Consider the following 15000-nt stretch of genomic DNA (forward strand, 5'->3'; position numbering starts at 1 on the left):
CAGGTGTTCGTAATGGATCGTAGTAGACCGTGGTTGGTGACGTTTCTTTGGAATTGGCGGCCATATTATGAATTTTGGATTCAATCATTCTGCTTTTTCACATCAAAAACACACTAGATGGAATTTTATGTGGATATGAAGTGCGATAAGTGGTAAGCTGACGTTAAACCAACTACAATCATTCGTAGAATTTGCTTTAAATACTCAAGTCTGTGACGCTCATCGGTCACGCGATTAGTCACAACTCACTCGCAATTCTCACGAAGATGATTACATCATTTTTCTGCAAAAAAAGCAAACTAATTGAATAGAATGAGCCCCTTGAATGCGATATTAAGAACAGTTAAACTGCCACCAAACTGATGTTGATTGGTTTTACAATCCTGTTAACACTCGGTGTCAAATATCAACCGACTGGCAGGATGTAATGCCCCCTGGGGATGAACAGTGACGATTCTCTCTCAAAACGTTCTCCCGCCGCTACAACTGGCAACTAAAAACCACCATAACGCCCTAGCACACCGTACACGATACCGATTGAGGCCGGGCGTACGTGAGTAAATGCTGATGACAACTCGCAACTAGCAACCGGCATGGCATGGCATGGCATGCTGTGAAGCACTCGAAACGAGGCACGAAGCCAGCAAATTGCAATTGCAAATTCATCGAGAATCGGCTGGCACTGTTGCCTATCTGGTGGTGGAAGCGGAAGAAAAGCGATGCAAAAACGGGAGAGCGATGGCTGCCACCCCCACTCCCACACTCACTTCCCATGCCACCGATGCGGAACGTGATGAGGTCCATCGTTTGGAAGATTTGTCGAACAGGTGCTGGCGATGAAAGAGGCCGTCAGCAAGCAAGGAAGGAAGGAAGGAAGGAAGGAAGGAAAATAAGCATCACCCTCCAGCACCACCATCGAAAGGTTAACGCCGCTGCAGGTGGCGGAATATATTATGCTTTTCCTCTCAATTCCTCCCTTCCGAGACCACCACCTCCGTTCCCGAAATGTGTTCCGTTTTCACAATTTTCCCACCATCCCAGGCGACCGTCGAGCATCCATTCTAGGCCAAGGGAAACGAACCGCGATGGATCGAGAGAAGGGGGGGAACCAGCTATAGCAAACGGCTATGTCCTTGGCCGAGTGTAGTGGCCGGCCAGTCCCCAGCTGCCCTCGATTGGCACGATAGAGAGAGAAGGCGAGAGATCTCAGAATGCTTATTCATCGCGCTCATGACTCCCCATAAAATGATGCCACTATTTGTGATGTTCATTGCCATCATCATCATCATCATCATCATCGTGTTCTTCATCATGCTGTGCGTCTAGTGGTTATCTGCACACACGCCATCACATGTGCTGACACAATGTGTATGACAGTGCGTTTTCGCTCACCCTAATCTCCAACGTGGCCATTATCAACAGGCGCAAAGGGGGGAAAGCGGAGCTGAGCCAGAGTAACTGCAGAGCGATGAAGTAAGAAATATGTCGTAAATTTGTCCTGTCTGCACACACGCGCGCACACGTACCGAAGAACTTGAAGGGATGTCCTCTATTCAGAACTCTTGTACCGAAGGGAGGGCACAAGGACGATACGCTTCGGTGGCCACACACCGCACTCTCTGTGTTGCACTCTGAGAAGGTAAATGTTCTGGTCAGCCGCATTCGCTGTATTTGACGTTGGAATGCTGCTGGAATGGCAAGGACGGCCGGGCCCATCTGATGATGACCGGTTTCATCGCCATCGACTTGGCCTCGTGGCCTTTGGGTCAACCGGACTGATAGCAGCGCCCGAGCACAAAGGGCCCCGAGATGCATTGTTCGCATTAATGGTGTCACTAGGGGCAGCATCTTAGTAAGCGCGCGCCCAAGCTCGCTCTCATCCGTCCATCCTGCCAGCGATGACGAGCAAATAATTACGATGCTCGGCGCTTGGCGTCCGCCAACAATCGATCATTCGCTTCGGACTCCAGCTCATTTGAATGGTCGTAGGTTGTTCCGCTATGGCAGGCAGGTTGATTAGCGGAGTGAATCATGCAATCAAGCGCATGGGAATGACATCATGGCGCCACTGCATTCGCCATTATTTTGCCACCGTGATTGCTGCTCGAGGGACGAATCGAATGGAAGAGATTACTCGTGGAGCCCATCGTGTGTCTCATGTGTGACCACATGTGTGTCTCTTTGTCCCTAAAATGAAGGCATTTCAATTAGCATTATCTTATTAAATCGGGCCAATGGAATGGTCGATAAATTCCAAATTAAAATTAAAATTCATTCCCCCCGCAAAATGACAAATGAAACATTTTTATTAACATTCCAGAGCTCAACATTCTAAGGATGCGGATTATCCCCATAAACTGGTCAGCATTCGGCCCGGGGTGGGATCTTCTTCATTAGCCCCGGGTCGCGTCGGTTAAGCTGATCTTGCCGCCTTGTTAGTCAACTTCGCCTTCTCTCTTTTTTTCTACCAACCAATGACAGCAGCGGCGACCGATATGATATGTTTTGCTTTGATTTGTTGAAGGCTTCCTTCGCTTCCAAAACGATCGGCTTAGACTTGTAAAGGACCCAGGACCGCAAAGACACGAGGCATCCCTTCTTCTCATCTCAAACGCGTCAGCAGAGCCACAATTTCCTTCTGGGATTTTCCTCGATCTGGCCACCCGAGAAGCCAGAGTCTCCTTACTTTTATGGTGCACCCAGGGGGAAAGAGGAAGTAAACCACGGCGGAAGAGATAAAAACCACGACCCGTAAACATACCCCCCCCCCCCCCCCCCCCCCGTCTGCTTTCGTGGCGACCGTCCAGGGATTTCTGTTTTCCCTCCCAGAAGAGAAAAACCTTTTTGTTTTCCTCTCCTCCCGTTCGCTCTGCTGGCCAATTGCCAAAAGGGGGCTCAGAAGCGCGCCCTTTGTAACGGGCCTTTCTTTGATTTGTTTTTCCTCTTCTTTTCCTGCTGCTTCTTCTTCTCCTTCTTCTTCTGGGACGGAACGGACAACAAAATCAGCAAAATCCTCGACGCCCGTTTTGTGGGGACGGAGAGTTGGGAGAAAGAGAGACCGGAAAAGGAGGAGTGTTGGGGGGCAAGTGAAATCTCCACAACGAAGTGGAAAAGCCGGAAAATAAAAACAATCGATCCGGCGCCAGACCGGATCCCTGGCAGTGAGAGACGATGGAACGGATGGAACGGATGGGTCAAATCCGTCATTGAGCCATCATCTTCACTCAAAGCAAACACGCGCGAACGCGGGCTGGGCGGGCGCGCTGGGAGAAGGTTAGAGTCCTTAACTTCGAGTCCTTGAACCGGCTACAATCACAGACGAAGGTCAGCGTCCCAGCATCGCGATGGATGAACGAGAAAATGGCGAGAGGGAATCGTTCAAGGAGAAGATTACCAGCAGCGCGTCTCGACTGGCCACCAGGCCACGAGGTCACGAAGAAGATGAGAAGGTAATAAACATGATTTCGCTGAATTAGACCCGCAGTGGATGGGAAAATTAAACGGATTTTCCTCGATGCAGCACTGCTGCTGCTGCTGCTGACTGTGCACCGACTACTGGCGTAAATAAAATTACAAATCTTTCCACCACACACTGATGCAAAAGCGAAATGCACAACGAGAAGCCATCCGACCACACAAATGGAACTGTCAAAGGTGTGCAGACGCTGGTGGTGAGTGTGAGTGGCCATAAATTAAGACATTCTCCACAGCAACAAGCGAAGTAGGCTGCTCTGCACCAGAAAAAACAGAGCTGTGGGGAGCGCAAGCATAACATACTGTGCACCACGAGCAGGCCTTGGGCATGGTGTGTACCAAGTGGAAAATTGCCATCCCCAGGAAGCCTTACAATGTACCCCAGATGCCGTCGTCGCCATCGTCGTCCCAGAGGGAGAGACCCACTACCCAGGACGTATGTGTGGGATGGTGTGGTGTAACGCAACTGACAAGTAATTTGTCTATTTTGGGGTAATTAACAATGAGCCGAAACGAAATACCATGAGCACAGCACACAACACAACAAAACAGAACAGAACGCCCTACGGAACTCCGAACCAGCCAGCCAGCTACCACTCGGTGGTCTGGCACCCTGACTGACTTGGCAATTAATTAGTTTTCTAGTTCGGATTGTCTTTCCAGAGGGCCTCGGGAGCGCTTCTAGGGAACCAGCATCAACCAGGCCGCACCAGGATTTCAGCGCGCGACTCACGATCCAGTTTCGGTTTTCGGTTGCCCGTCGGCTCGGCCACAGGGTTTTTGGGGGGCAGTTTGTTTGGATCCTCTGTCCCCATCCGACCACCGAGAAGGGAGAGAGGTTTTTGGTTTTCTTATTTTGATTGATTGTGGCCAAGTGGCTGGCGACCGCACCGACACGCAAGCCCTCAGCCGGACACATTCTCTCCTTTCTTCTGTTGCCTTTCTTTACAATCTTCACATGCCAGGCAGGCAGCCTATTTGATTCTTCTCCTTTCGCTCCTCCTCCTTCAGTGACTAAACTGTCAAGTGCCAGCGGTTACTGCGTTAAAATCGAAAAAAGACAAACACAACCCGACCGGAGGAACGGCCTACATGGACGTCCACGGCGGTGGCAGGAACGGGAGTGATAAAATAACAGCTTAAATCAATTAACGAGAAATTAATGCCGAACCTTAAACGGAGAAGAGTCACCCCGTCGCCACCAAACTCCGCACAGATGAAATGCGGATCGCATTCGGAGTTTTCTCTTTCATTTTCGAGGCCAAACGACGACGACGACGACGACGACGACGACGACGACGACGACGACGACGACAACGACGATAACTCCCTAAGGGAAGGCGGAACAGCACGGGCACGGGAATCAAAATATTTGCGGCCAAAGAATTTAAATTTCGAAAGTTTGGAGCCCGTGGCGGCGTCTTGTCTCCGTTGTTTGGCATTCGGTTCGATAGAGGGGTGGTGGTCCGGTGGCCACCATCACTGCCGGGGCTCGTGGTGCACCTCGGGTGCACAGGGAATGCGCCACCCCTGGAACCTGGAATGCCAACCCTCTCTGCACTACTCTCTGGTGGCTTTGCATTCCGGACAGGAAAACGACATCGACGCAACGACGCGCCACGGGGACTAAAAACGAGTTCTCGCGGATTGCGAAACACAGACACACACTCGCGAGGAGGGTGGCCCCCGGCAACAACAACAACAACAACGACACACGGGGAATGTTGATTTGTTCACGGAAATCACCCTCCAGCCCAGCGGGTGCGAGCGATTTGCAATGCTAGCGAATGCATTGGAAATGTTTCCGAGATGAATTTTGGAATTCTTTCGCTCCACTCAGCCCAAGACCACCGTCAGCGTAACATTGTTTCAAACTTTTTTGTCATCACAGTTGGAGAATTCGTTTTCTGGACTTAGGCTCCATTCACGATCTGGACCCAAGGATCCAGACCGGGAGGGGGCGCTTAAGTGGATTCTCTTGACGCAAGCACAATTAGGCCGCGAAGAGACAAAGCGACGAAACCATTTGGCAGCGCATTTTCCACTCCTCAGGCATTTAACGATGATTAATGCTGGCGTTCCGGGATGGGGTGTGATGGGAGGGGCACGATTACTGGAAACGATTTTCTTCCCTCGAACAGACTCTGGAAGACATTTCAAATCAAGCCACGAAGCCGCACATTGCGTCAATCGTAATACAGGATGAACGACAAATAGGAAAACGATTACCACCAGCGCCACTGCCAACCTCCAGTACCGTGGTCGCGTCGAATTGAAAACCCCCCTTGGCCTCCGCCCAAATTGTCGTCATTTTTCGGTTCGGTAATTATCGCCCCCAAGGGAGAGAGCGAGCTCCAAATTGAACGCCATCTAAAATGGGAAATGGAATGTGGGGCCCAAGGATTTCCGTCCGTTGAAAATTTCCACTTCCGCGCTTGGAGTGGCGCTTAAGACGTTCTCGCACCAGCCTGCCAGCCAGTCAGCCAGCCAGCCAGTAACAGCTGGCTTGAACCGAAACGAAGGCAGACAGACGACAGGTTGTGTCGGTCGGTGCCAATTGCTGTGAAGAAAGTTGGCTTGGGTCGTAATGGATCGTAGCGAGTGTCGTTGAGAAATTAAGAAGGGAGAAAGCGGGTGGGGTCTGGTGACAATAAAATAATGGAGAATTATGTTGCACAACGCGGTAATTAACGATAAATTTAAATGGCTAATTAAGCAGCAGCCGCTGCAACCGTACCACAGGCGACATCGACGAGCAAACGCGTGCTCCTCGTGCTGAGATTATTATAATTTCGAGAACGTATGGCCTGTGGTTCGGGCGGCAGCATGGATTCTTTTTCGGGACTTACCTACCATTGGGCACCAAGATTGATGAGCCAACAGTGAGCCCCGAAATGCAGCTGCATTCGCTTGCATCGACCGCGACGTCGGCCACGGAATGCGTCGTCGCCGGCAGTAATTAGCAGCCGTTTCGGTGACACATTAAACATCGATCAGACGGAATGAAACGGGATTTTGGTGCGAAGGGGGCGCACATGTGTCCTCGCTCGTTCGGGTGTGAGGTCGAAACCGTTGTATTGCGGTTTGCAACAGAGACCGGTGCGGTATTTGAGGAAACAAGAAGGAAACCGAGACACTACGCCCCGTGGCGCAGGGAACGGGATCATTAAAATTGTTTGCGAGCGCGCTACATGACGACGCACGGCGATTAGTGGCTGTTGCTGCTGCTGGTTGCCGGTTCTTGAGCCGGATTCCTGAGTGGTAGCCGTGCTCAGAGAGACGAGATTACACAAATTACACGGAGTGTTTTGTTGGAATTTACATGAATTGTAAAAGAAACGTTGTCAGAGTTTTGTTGAATTTGGATTGCTGCAGTTATGTATATTTGATTAAACACATTTAAAAAATAAGGACTTAGCCTCGGTTTCAATCAATTTTGGAGGGTTTTATTTATTTAATTTTACCATAGCTATCCATGAATGGCCGCAAACATACCGAAAACGTTCGCCATTGGTTGTTCATTTGATATAAAACTAGCTGGAAAGGTTTTCATCAAGCTCATGAAGCATTCTATGCGATTGAAATCGTAAATGCAAGCCAACCATTTTCCTAGAGGAATATTCTTGCCTTCGTAAATGAAAATCGAAGTTGTACAATAGAAATATTAAAAAAAAAACTCTTTCTGATGTTCCACATACCTTCCTGATTGCAATTCAAATTAATGCAATTTTCATTCTGTGGCCTCCAGAAGTATGAAGGAATGAAAAAGATGGATAAAAGCAGCCTTGTACTTGAATAGCATAACTACATGTTCTTCCTCTGCCAGATAATCATGGCATGACCTCATGGCATGAAAAATATAGTATTTCAAAATTTGTACTATGCAGTTCAAAGGCATTTTTACTAAAGAATGCTATCGAAATGCATATTATAAGTATACTTTATAACGAACACGTTACATGAATCTGCAATCTATTTCCGTTACAATTGTTTTTCTTTCCAAATGTGTAGGTTAAAGCAGCTTAAAATTATCGACTGCTTGTACTTTATCGTACAGAGGCCTAAAATAGTTCAAAATTAGAATCACATTTAACATGTACACCCGCAACACATACATTACACAATTGCTGCTTGATAAATTTTTCATTTGGGATTAAAAAATGGCTCTAAACGGTAAAATGGGAACGCCTTATCATTCTAATGTCGTCTACAAAGCCTCATTTTCATTATGGAGCAAGAACTAAAAGGAAAATTCACTGCCAAACTATTGGAATTGACTATTTGAAAACAACATTGAATACAACACACTCGTCATCATCGCCGCGCATACCGTGGAACCGCTTCATCAAACAAACCAACCGCCAAACCACTTCACTCGCAATCCGCTACCATAATCCGTTTTGCAGTGGCACCCCCCCCCCCCCCCCTGAAATGGAATTATGCTTAAACGGTTTCCATCAGCTCCGCGGCTCTGGGGATCCCACGAATCCAATCCCCGGCGAGACTCACTCACGGCAACGTCAACCGTGTCACCTCGGGGAGGGAGGTGCCATGCTGGTAATTAAGATTAATGGTTTAGCTGACGTCGTGTAAACCTGCAATAGGCCAAACACCCATCCATCCATCCATCCAACGCTCCTTCCTGAATCCTTATTATCGCTTCAAATCTCTCTCGGCACCCACTCGGTTTGAGACACCTTCTTGGCGCGAATGTCAAGTAGCCTTCAGAGGTGTCACTGTCAACGGATGTCAAATTGCGGCACCTCGCTACCTGAGCTGCTTTTCTCCAGGAAGGCCATATTCTATTGAAGAAAGTGGGTGGTGCGTGAGAAAACACCCACCAACCACCTGTCTGCCAACCGCTACCACCCACTGGATTATCCTTCGCGCCTTTGAACGCGAAAACGGTTTGCCGATGGAAAATGGTGCGTAACGCAAATTCAATGTCATCCTCATCCTTACAACGGCTGCCTTTTTAATACAGGCGAGGCGGCATTTATGAAGCAAAAAAAAAACAAAAGATTACAGCCACCGCCTTCTGAGAATGTTTTAATCTCGTGCAACGAACGATGTCTTATCGTCGTCTCGGCAGCCCAGACTAGTTCGTTTGCCTTTGGGGCGCAGGACCTTTGGACTTGCTGGCAGTAAGACCATCACAAGCGCCACGTGGACGAAGCGGCATAGCACATTACCGTTATAATGTGGGAATAAAATATCCATTAACAAACATTACGAACTAATTTAATTAGTCATCGTGAGGTGGCGATGAAGACGGCGACGACGACGACGAGTGCAGCACAACATCACCATCATGATGGCCACCACAAACCGAAATCAGTGCTGCGTGAAGGCCGGCCCGCATGTGAAGAAAGTAGTTGTTTAAACGAAGCTTAAAACATCAAGCACGCAAAACCACTAACCGGCAGGGGATCGCTTTTATGCCAAACCACATAAAAGGCCTCTGCGTTGTGTATGTGTTGGCGGGCTGACGCAGAGAGCGCACACATTAGCTTCTTTGAACTTGGCGGTTCATTCGAGCGAACAAATCCCGGACCTAGGTCCAGGTGCTGGTGGTGCTGGTGGTACTGCCGGTGACGAATCAGGACCGATGGCGACAGCTTTAACACGCGCACGCAAACTGGAATGATGATTGTTAACAAAACACTTTAATTGTGCGGCTCGGTCCCCGGGTTCGACACTGCGTGGCGCTTTTTGGTTCGATATAATTGAGAAGCAGTCGCCGTGCGGACTCCAGCAACGATCAAGGGCGCGGCCCATGTTGCTACATAACTAGGGCCCCACCACTCCCGCGGGTGCCAGGGGTTAAAATGTTTGTCATCGTGCTGCACACGCGTGGTCTTGCATCGTCCAGCATAAAAGCCGATTAGAGCGGGGCAAAGCGAACAAAAAGTGCAACGTTGGCCGGACGGACCCGGAGGCCGGCTCCGGCCTCGTGGCGACATTTGCTGCACCTTTGGTTGCAACGCATAATGGAGGAGTGCTGAGGGGGCAAGTGGCGAGGCGGGGTAACATCGATTTCCACCATCCATCGCACACAAACGAACACTAATGAACCGTTTCGAGTCTCCTAACGCATGCAGGCACCCGAGAGGAAGAGAAAGAGAGGTAGCAACACATAAGCGGATGCTCCTTTAACCTCGATGTCTCTCTCGCTCTCTCTCTCCCTCTCTCTTTCTCTTTCATTTCCCTTTTGTCCTGTCTTCAATAGCTTATAGAGAGGCTACGCAACCCCTCGCCTGAGGAAGATGAAACGCAGGCGATAAACTGCAATCTGTCAAAAAATCTATTGTCACTGCCTGCTGATGCTCCTGACCGGCTGGCTCTCGCGGTCGTTTGGTGTGTGGGCAACGAAAAGGCACAACGCATCGGGAGCACCGAAAGCCCAACACACACTAGAGGAGAATGGCGAAAGCTGGCGAATTACCGGACACATCTGTCCGGACGAACCAATTTGGGATCACAATTTATGATCATTTTCATTATGCTGCGGCCCCCGATTTTTCCGCATTACCGTGCGAGCGAGCAAGGGAGCGAGTGAGTAAAAGACTCCCAAGGGAAGATGGAAGGAAATAGAAGGCGTCACGAAGTGAGGGAAAGGGAGGTGAAGGAGTAAGATGACATAAACGAAGGAATCATGACGGATTTATTTCTTAGAAGAGCAAAAAAAGGAATTTGCGAACTCAATTTACAACACAAATGAACGTTTTTAACAACTTTATTTGATTAAAGGAGCAGAATCACCCGTTACCATAATTCCACTTTGATGAAAATAACATAAAATCCATTCTAGGCAGGCTTATCGAAAAATATAAATGAATAGTTGTGCGAAACAACAAAAGATACACAAACACACCAATCCATTGTCAAGAATTGGATAATCGAACATGAATGACACTAAGCTGATTATAAAATAATATTTTTTCCCATTTCTTGCACATCGATCAAGCTACCATTGGCATTATGTATCTGGATTGATGCTGCACCAAGTCTCCATGGTTGCACTGATCGTGATGCAAAATTCTCAAAACTAATTTGCAAATCCACGGAACTGGAAACCGGCAATCTAATTGAGGAAATTATTTTAACAAAGACAAAACCACCGGACCTGACCAACGGGAACATGGTACTTTCGGTAGTAGGAGCGTGTACAAAGACATGCTAAGGAGAAGTAGAAGTGAGCAAAACTTTACAATCAATTAATAAGAGGAAGGCACAAACAAATGACGGACGGACGGTCGTCGCGCAAATCGCTAATGAAGACCCGCCGCACTATCGGGCACTTTGATGGGCAGCAGCATGCTGGAACAACCGGAAGCAATGCCCCACTCCAACTCCACTGTTCCCAGATGAAGGAGAATCCATCAAAGAAAACACGAAGCGAGAGACAGAGAGAGAAGGCGAATCATTTAATTAGTTCAAAAGTCTGCACAGCGGCGCAGCAGCTTTCAAACTAACTTTCGGGCTCCCTCGTCCCCACCTCAGACCCGAAAGCTCTCGAGCGGTCCTTTAATGATAAAACAATCAGTTTGGCCACCCGCGTGACCAACTGCACGGACCACATCGCGGAGCGTTTTGATTAAAACTTAATTGCACCACCGGATTTTGATGTTGTTGTTTGGTTTGGATCAACCAGGACCCCCTGGAGGCGGACCGGCAGCTCGAAGCTGGAAGCCAAGCTCGAGGAAGGAAGGATCGTGAAAGGCAGACAATCTAAAATTGATTGAAATATTTACCTTCTCCAGCTGATCCGTTTTGCCGCCTCATTCACCTTCTCTGCTCTGCTTCTTGCTCTTGGCGAGTTTGCGGCCAAAGTTCAAAGCGTGTCTCGTTCCTCGCGGATCCGACTCGGCGTGAAAGGGAATGGGAACAACAAAATAAAAACAGAAAAAAACAATCCCAGAGCAAGAACAAGCGGCCGCCCGAATAAAATCCCCGATGGCGGCTCTTTCATCTCGCTTACTGTCGCCTGCCAGGGGTCATTCCTGTCTCTCACTCTCTTTGCTGGCGCTGCTTTCGGTAATCAAACTCCTGCGCTGCGCGACGCTGACCTCTGCATCCGCGTTCACGTTCACACACGGTTGGTGTTTGGGATCGGAATCAAATTATTTTCACCATTCCATCCGGAACGGAAGCGCGCCATTGAAGCGGGAAAAACGCGACCCCTAAAAACGCCACCAGCCAGCCAAAGATCCTAGCGATCCCGGAGAAGCGAGAAACGAGAAGCAAAGATGGATCGAAAAAAGGGATACTCCGTGAAGGGAAAAGGAACTTTTCGGGATCGGTCGCATGATACGTGGACCTGGCTGGCTCCGTTATCTCGGGCGTATCTCTCTCGCTCTCGCTCTCTTCCACTTCCCTGGGTACTACTCGTCTTCTGTGACAGGCAATCAGATCAGAAACGCTGACATCACAGACGTTAGCAGCGGCGTGGGAAAAAAGCGGCAGGATCCCGGGAACACGGAGCAGAAGAAGTCACTTGGGACCTACCGGGATGCCCGAAAAACTGGAACGCCCCGGACCGGTGCAGCAACAGAGGCTGGTTTGTGGCCATCAACGTCTTCGTGTCTTCTTCCTTTCACTCCGTGTAAGTGAGTACCGCAAGTTGAGGCAGCTTTACGTAAAACATCCAAATTAACATATTGATATCACGGGGAGGTCGAGAATGCGGTGAGAAGGAGGAGCACCCTTGTACTTGTTGCTCAACAGCAACAGCCCTAGAGAGAAGAGGTTGTACGTTGTATCGCCACACTGGAAGTACTTTCGCTCTGCCGAGGCGAGCTTTCATGGCTTCGCAAGCGACTCCGGGCGACCTCCTTCAGAACGCCAGAGCCGGTGCTGTCGAGCAGCTGTTGCGCCCGGCGACTGGAGCACTTGGTTATTAAAATCCTTGTCACAAATTCCCCGAACCCAAACCAAACCGGTGGCGGTGGAGGTGGGTTGAAATTGTAATTTTCCGGTCCTGCCAGACCTTCCACAACAACAACAACAACAACAACAACGCAGACGAGGACGAGAACGATGACGGCACCGAATGCCGACGGCGTACCGACCGACGAACACAAACCAGCGTCGTGTAATTATTAGTTTCCTACTCTCAGGCGCACAAAAGGCAAGGTTATTCGGAAGTCGCGGTCTGCCGTGGCTCGGTGCCGTCCACCGATAACCTTTCCTCGGCCTCGGGTCACCTCGTGGATGCGATGCTTTGTTCTCGATTTGCAAAAAGGCAAATCCACCGGCCAGACACACACCAGAGAGCTGATAGAACCGAGGAGGATGGAGATTCTGGTGGTCTTATCACTTTAGCAGATGCGACCAGTGCGCGCCCACCGCCAGGGTGATTACTGGTGTGGCGAGTGTGGCGCATGCTGATGTCATTATCGGCGCCGCCAAGATTGTCCATTTGTTGTGCTCGGCGGTACATTGAATACCCGAAGCTAGAAGACCTTCCGTTGGCTAATAGAACTTCCATCGATCGATCGACTGCGACGTGCGAGATGGGGAATCGCCATTACAATTTGGTACCTCAGGGATGTAGCCCCGAGTCACCACGCAAACACCTGAGACTGGAAGGTGGAAATGGATTTTTACTTTCGTAAGATATCATTATTACGCGCTCGTGGTCGCCCTCTCTCCACCGGTATCCAGCTCCAGCGGTTATTGGTTCGCGCACGGATCGCTGTTTAAGGAAGTTAAGCTATAAACTTGCTGGCTTCTTCTGCGCTTTTCCCAGAGCGCAGCTATGGCCGTGTAGTCGAAGCGACGGAGCAAATTGCATGTACACAGCACAAGTCCATAAACCAGAGCATCCTCCTCGCATGACCTTCCACAAACTTCCCCGGGGAGCCGAGCCATTCCAATCAACACCATCCACCAGCCCAATCCAGCGAGGGCACAGGTCGCTTATATCGTGGTACACTCCGTGAAGTCCGAACGACACTCTCTCTCTCGCGCGCGCTCCCTGGAATCTCTCAGGACACCACAAGAAGCAGAAGCACGCGAAACAACGAAAATAAAAGGTCTCAAGACCCGACCCGGGCTCGGAATGTAAAAGTCACAGACCTCGCAGGAGCGCAGGAGATGGGCCGTGGTGGCCCCAGGAGTCGCAAAAGTTGCAGTTTGCTTCGTTGATTTATTTTTATGATCCTCTGGTTCCCCAGCCCCGGGTTCCGAAATCGTTTTCTGGACGCTTTCCTCCAGTCCCAGTGTGGTGGCCTTGGCGGGGAGGAGAATTGCAGGAAAAGCTGCCCCATGCTGCTGGTCTTGTGTGATGCCCAAAAAGGGGTTTTGTTGAAGCCATAGAAGAAGAAGACAGTCGACAATTCTGCTCCTCTTGGTTTGGCCCAATTTTATGTTGTTTGCTTTTCGTTGAGCTGCTCGAGGCAGGTGCCCTGGCGCACTTTCGAAGTAGAAAGAGGTTCGGAAGAGGGCACTGCAGGGCAGGGAAAACCGTTTCCACCACCCTGCGGGGGGGGGGGGGGGGGAGATGGCCTGGGTCGCCAAAAACAAAAACCACAAACCGGGCCTAGAGAAGAAACTCAAATCGTAAATTACGTTTTATTGCATTTTAGTACAAGTTACGCGAACCGCAAAAGCCCAGGCTACCGCCGCCCTGGAGTTGTCTGTCTGTCAGTCTGTCGGTCTGGCCTCCCTTCCTCCCTCCCTTCCTTCTTGCCTCTCTCTCTCTCTGTCTGGAATCTTGAGAAGCGAAATTTGGCAAACAACAACGACGGCAACGACGGTTGCGATCACTCAGTCGCAGTACATTAGCGATGAAAATTACCTCGCACGCGAGACGTCAAATCCGCCCAAACGGAACCGTAGTCGCAAGATCAAAAAGAGCTTCTCTCGGCTCACTCGATCCGAGAAGCCAGTCAGAATAATCATGCAGCAATCATCAACAACCGTCCATAAGTTGAGTTATGTTATGCTAATACCAATTCCCCCCGCCCTCTCTCTCTCTCTCTCTCTCGGTGTCCTCCGTTCCTGCGGTTCATCTTTTGCAGAGCAAAGAAACTTTTGCACCAAGCAGAGAGGCTATACAGCAATGACGGTGGAATGGAATGGTTGTAACTTAATAAAACTCCATTTAAAAGCAGTGAAACAACTCCCTCAAAACCCGAACATTAAGCGCTTCTTCACCGAATGGGAATCGCATAAATTTGCCACCCGAACGAGCCAAATTCTTAGCGCTCACGCTCAGCACGGCGAAGGAGTTGTCCAGTACAGGCAGGGCACGTGTTTTAAAGGGAGCTGGCTGGCGTTGGCATGTAGCCAACGAAGGAGCACATTGACCGACGAAAGTTTCATTTACATTCTCCACCAGACACTACCACGGTTTTCACTCTTATTCTCAGTCCAGGAGTCCGGTTTTTGGAGGGAACTTTTTGATTAAAATCGTAGCTTTTGCAGGAATTTTCAGCACTAACACTAGCGTGCTTCGTATCGAACCTTAAAGGGCCTTCGTTCGATAGGGCGCCCGTCTTCCATTCCTGTGCTATTTCGGGG

The 15000-nt window shown here is 49.6% G+C and overlaps 1 protein-coding gene across 2 annotated transcripts in view; it reads right to left on the bottom strand.

Moving 5' to 3' along the window:
- Positions 1 to 15000, bottom strand: part of LOC126570018 (PH domain-containing protein DDB_G0275795) — a 124764-nt gene that overhangs the window by 93148 nt on the left and 16616 nt on the right. The gene's annotated exons all lie outside the window — the stretch shown is intronic.

This window comes from Anopheles aquasalis, chromosome 2 (assembly GCF_943734665.1).
Source record: "Anopheles aquasalis chromosome 2, idAnoAquaMG_Q_19, whole genome shotgun sequence".
In the NCBI taxonomy this organism is placed as follows: domain Eukaryota; kingdom Metazoa; phylum Arthropoda; class Insecta; order Diptera; family Culicidae; genus Anopheles; species Anopheles aquasalis.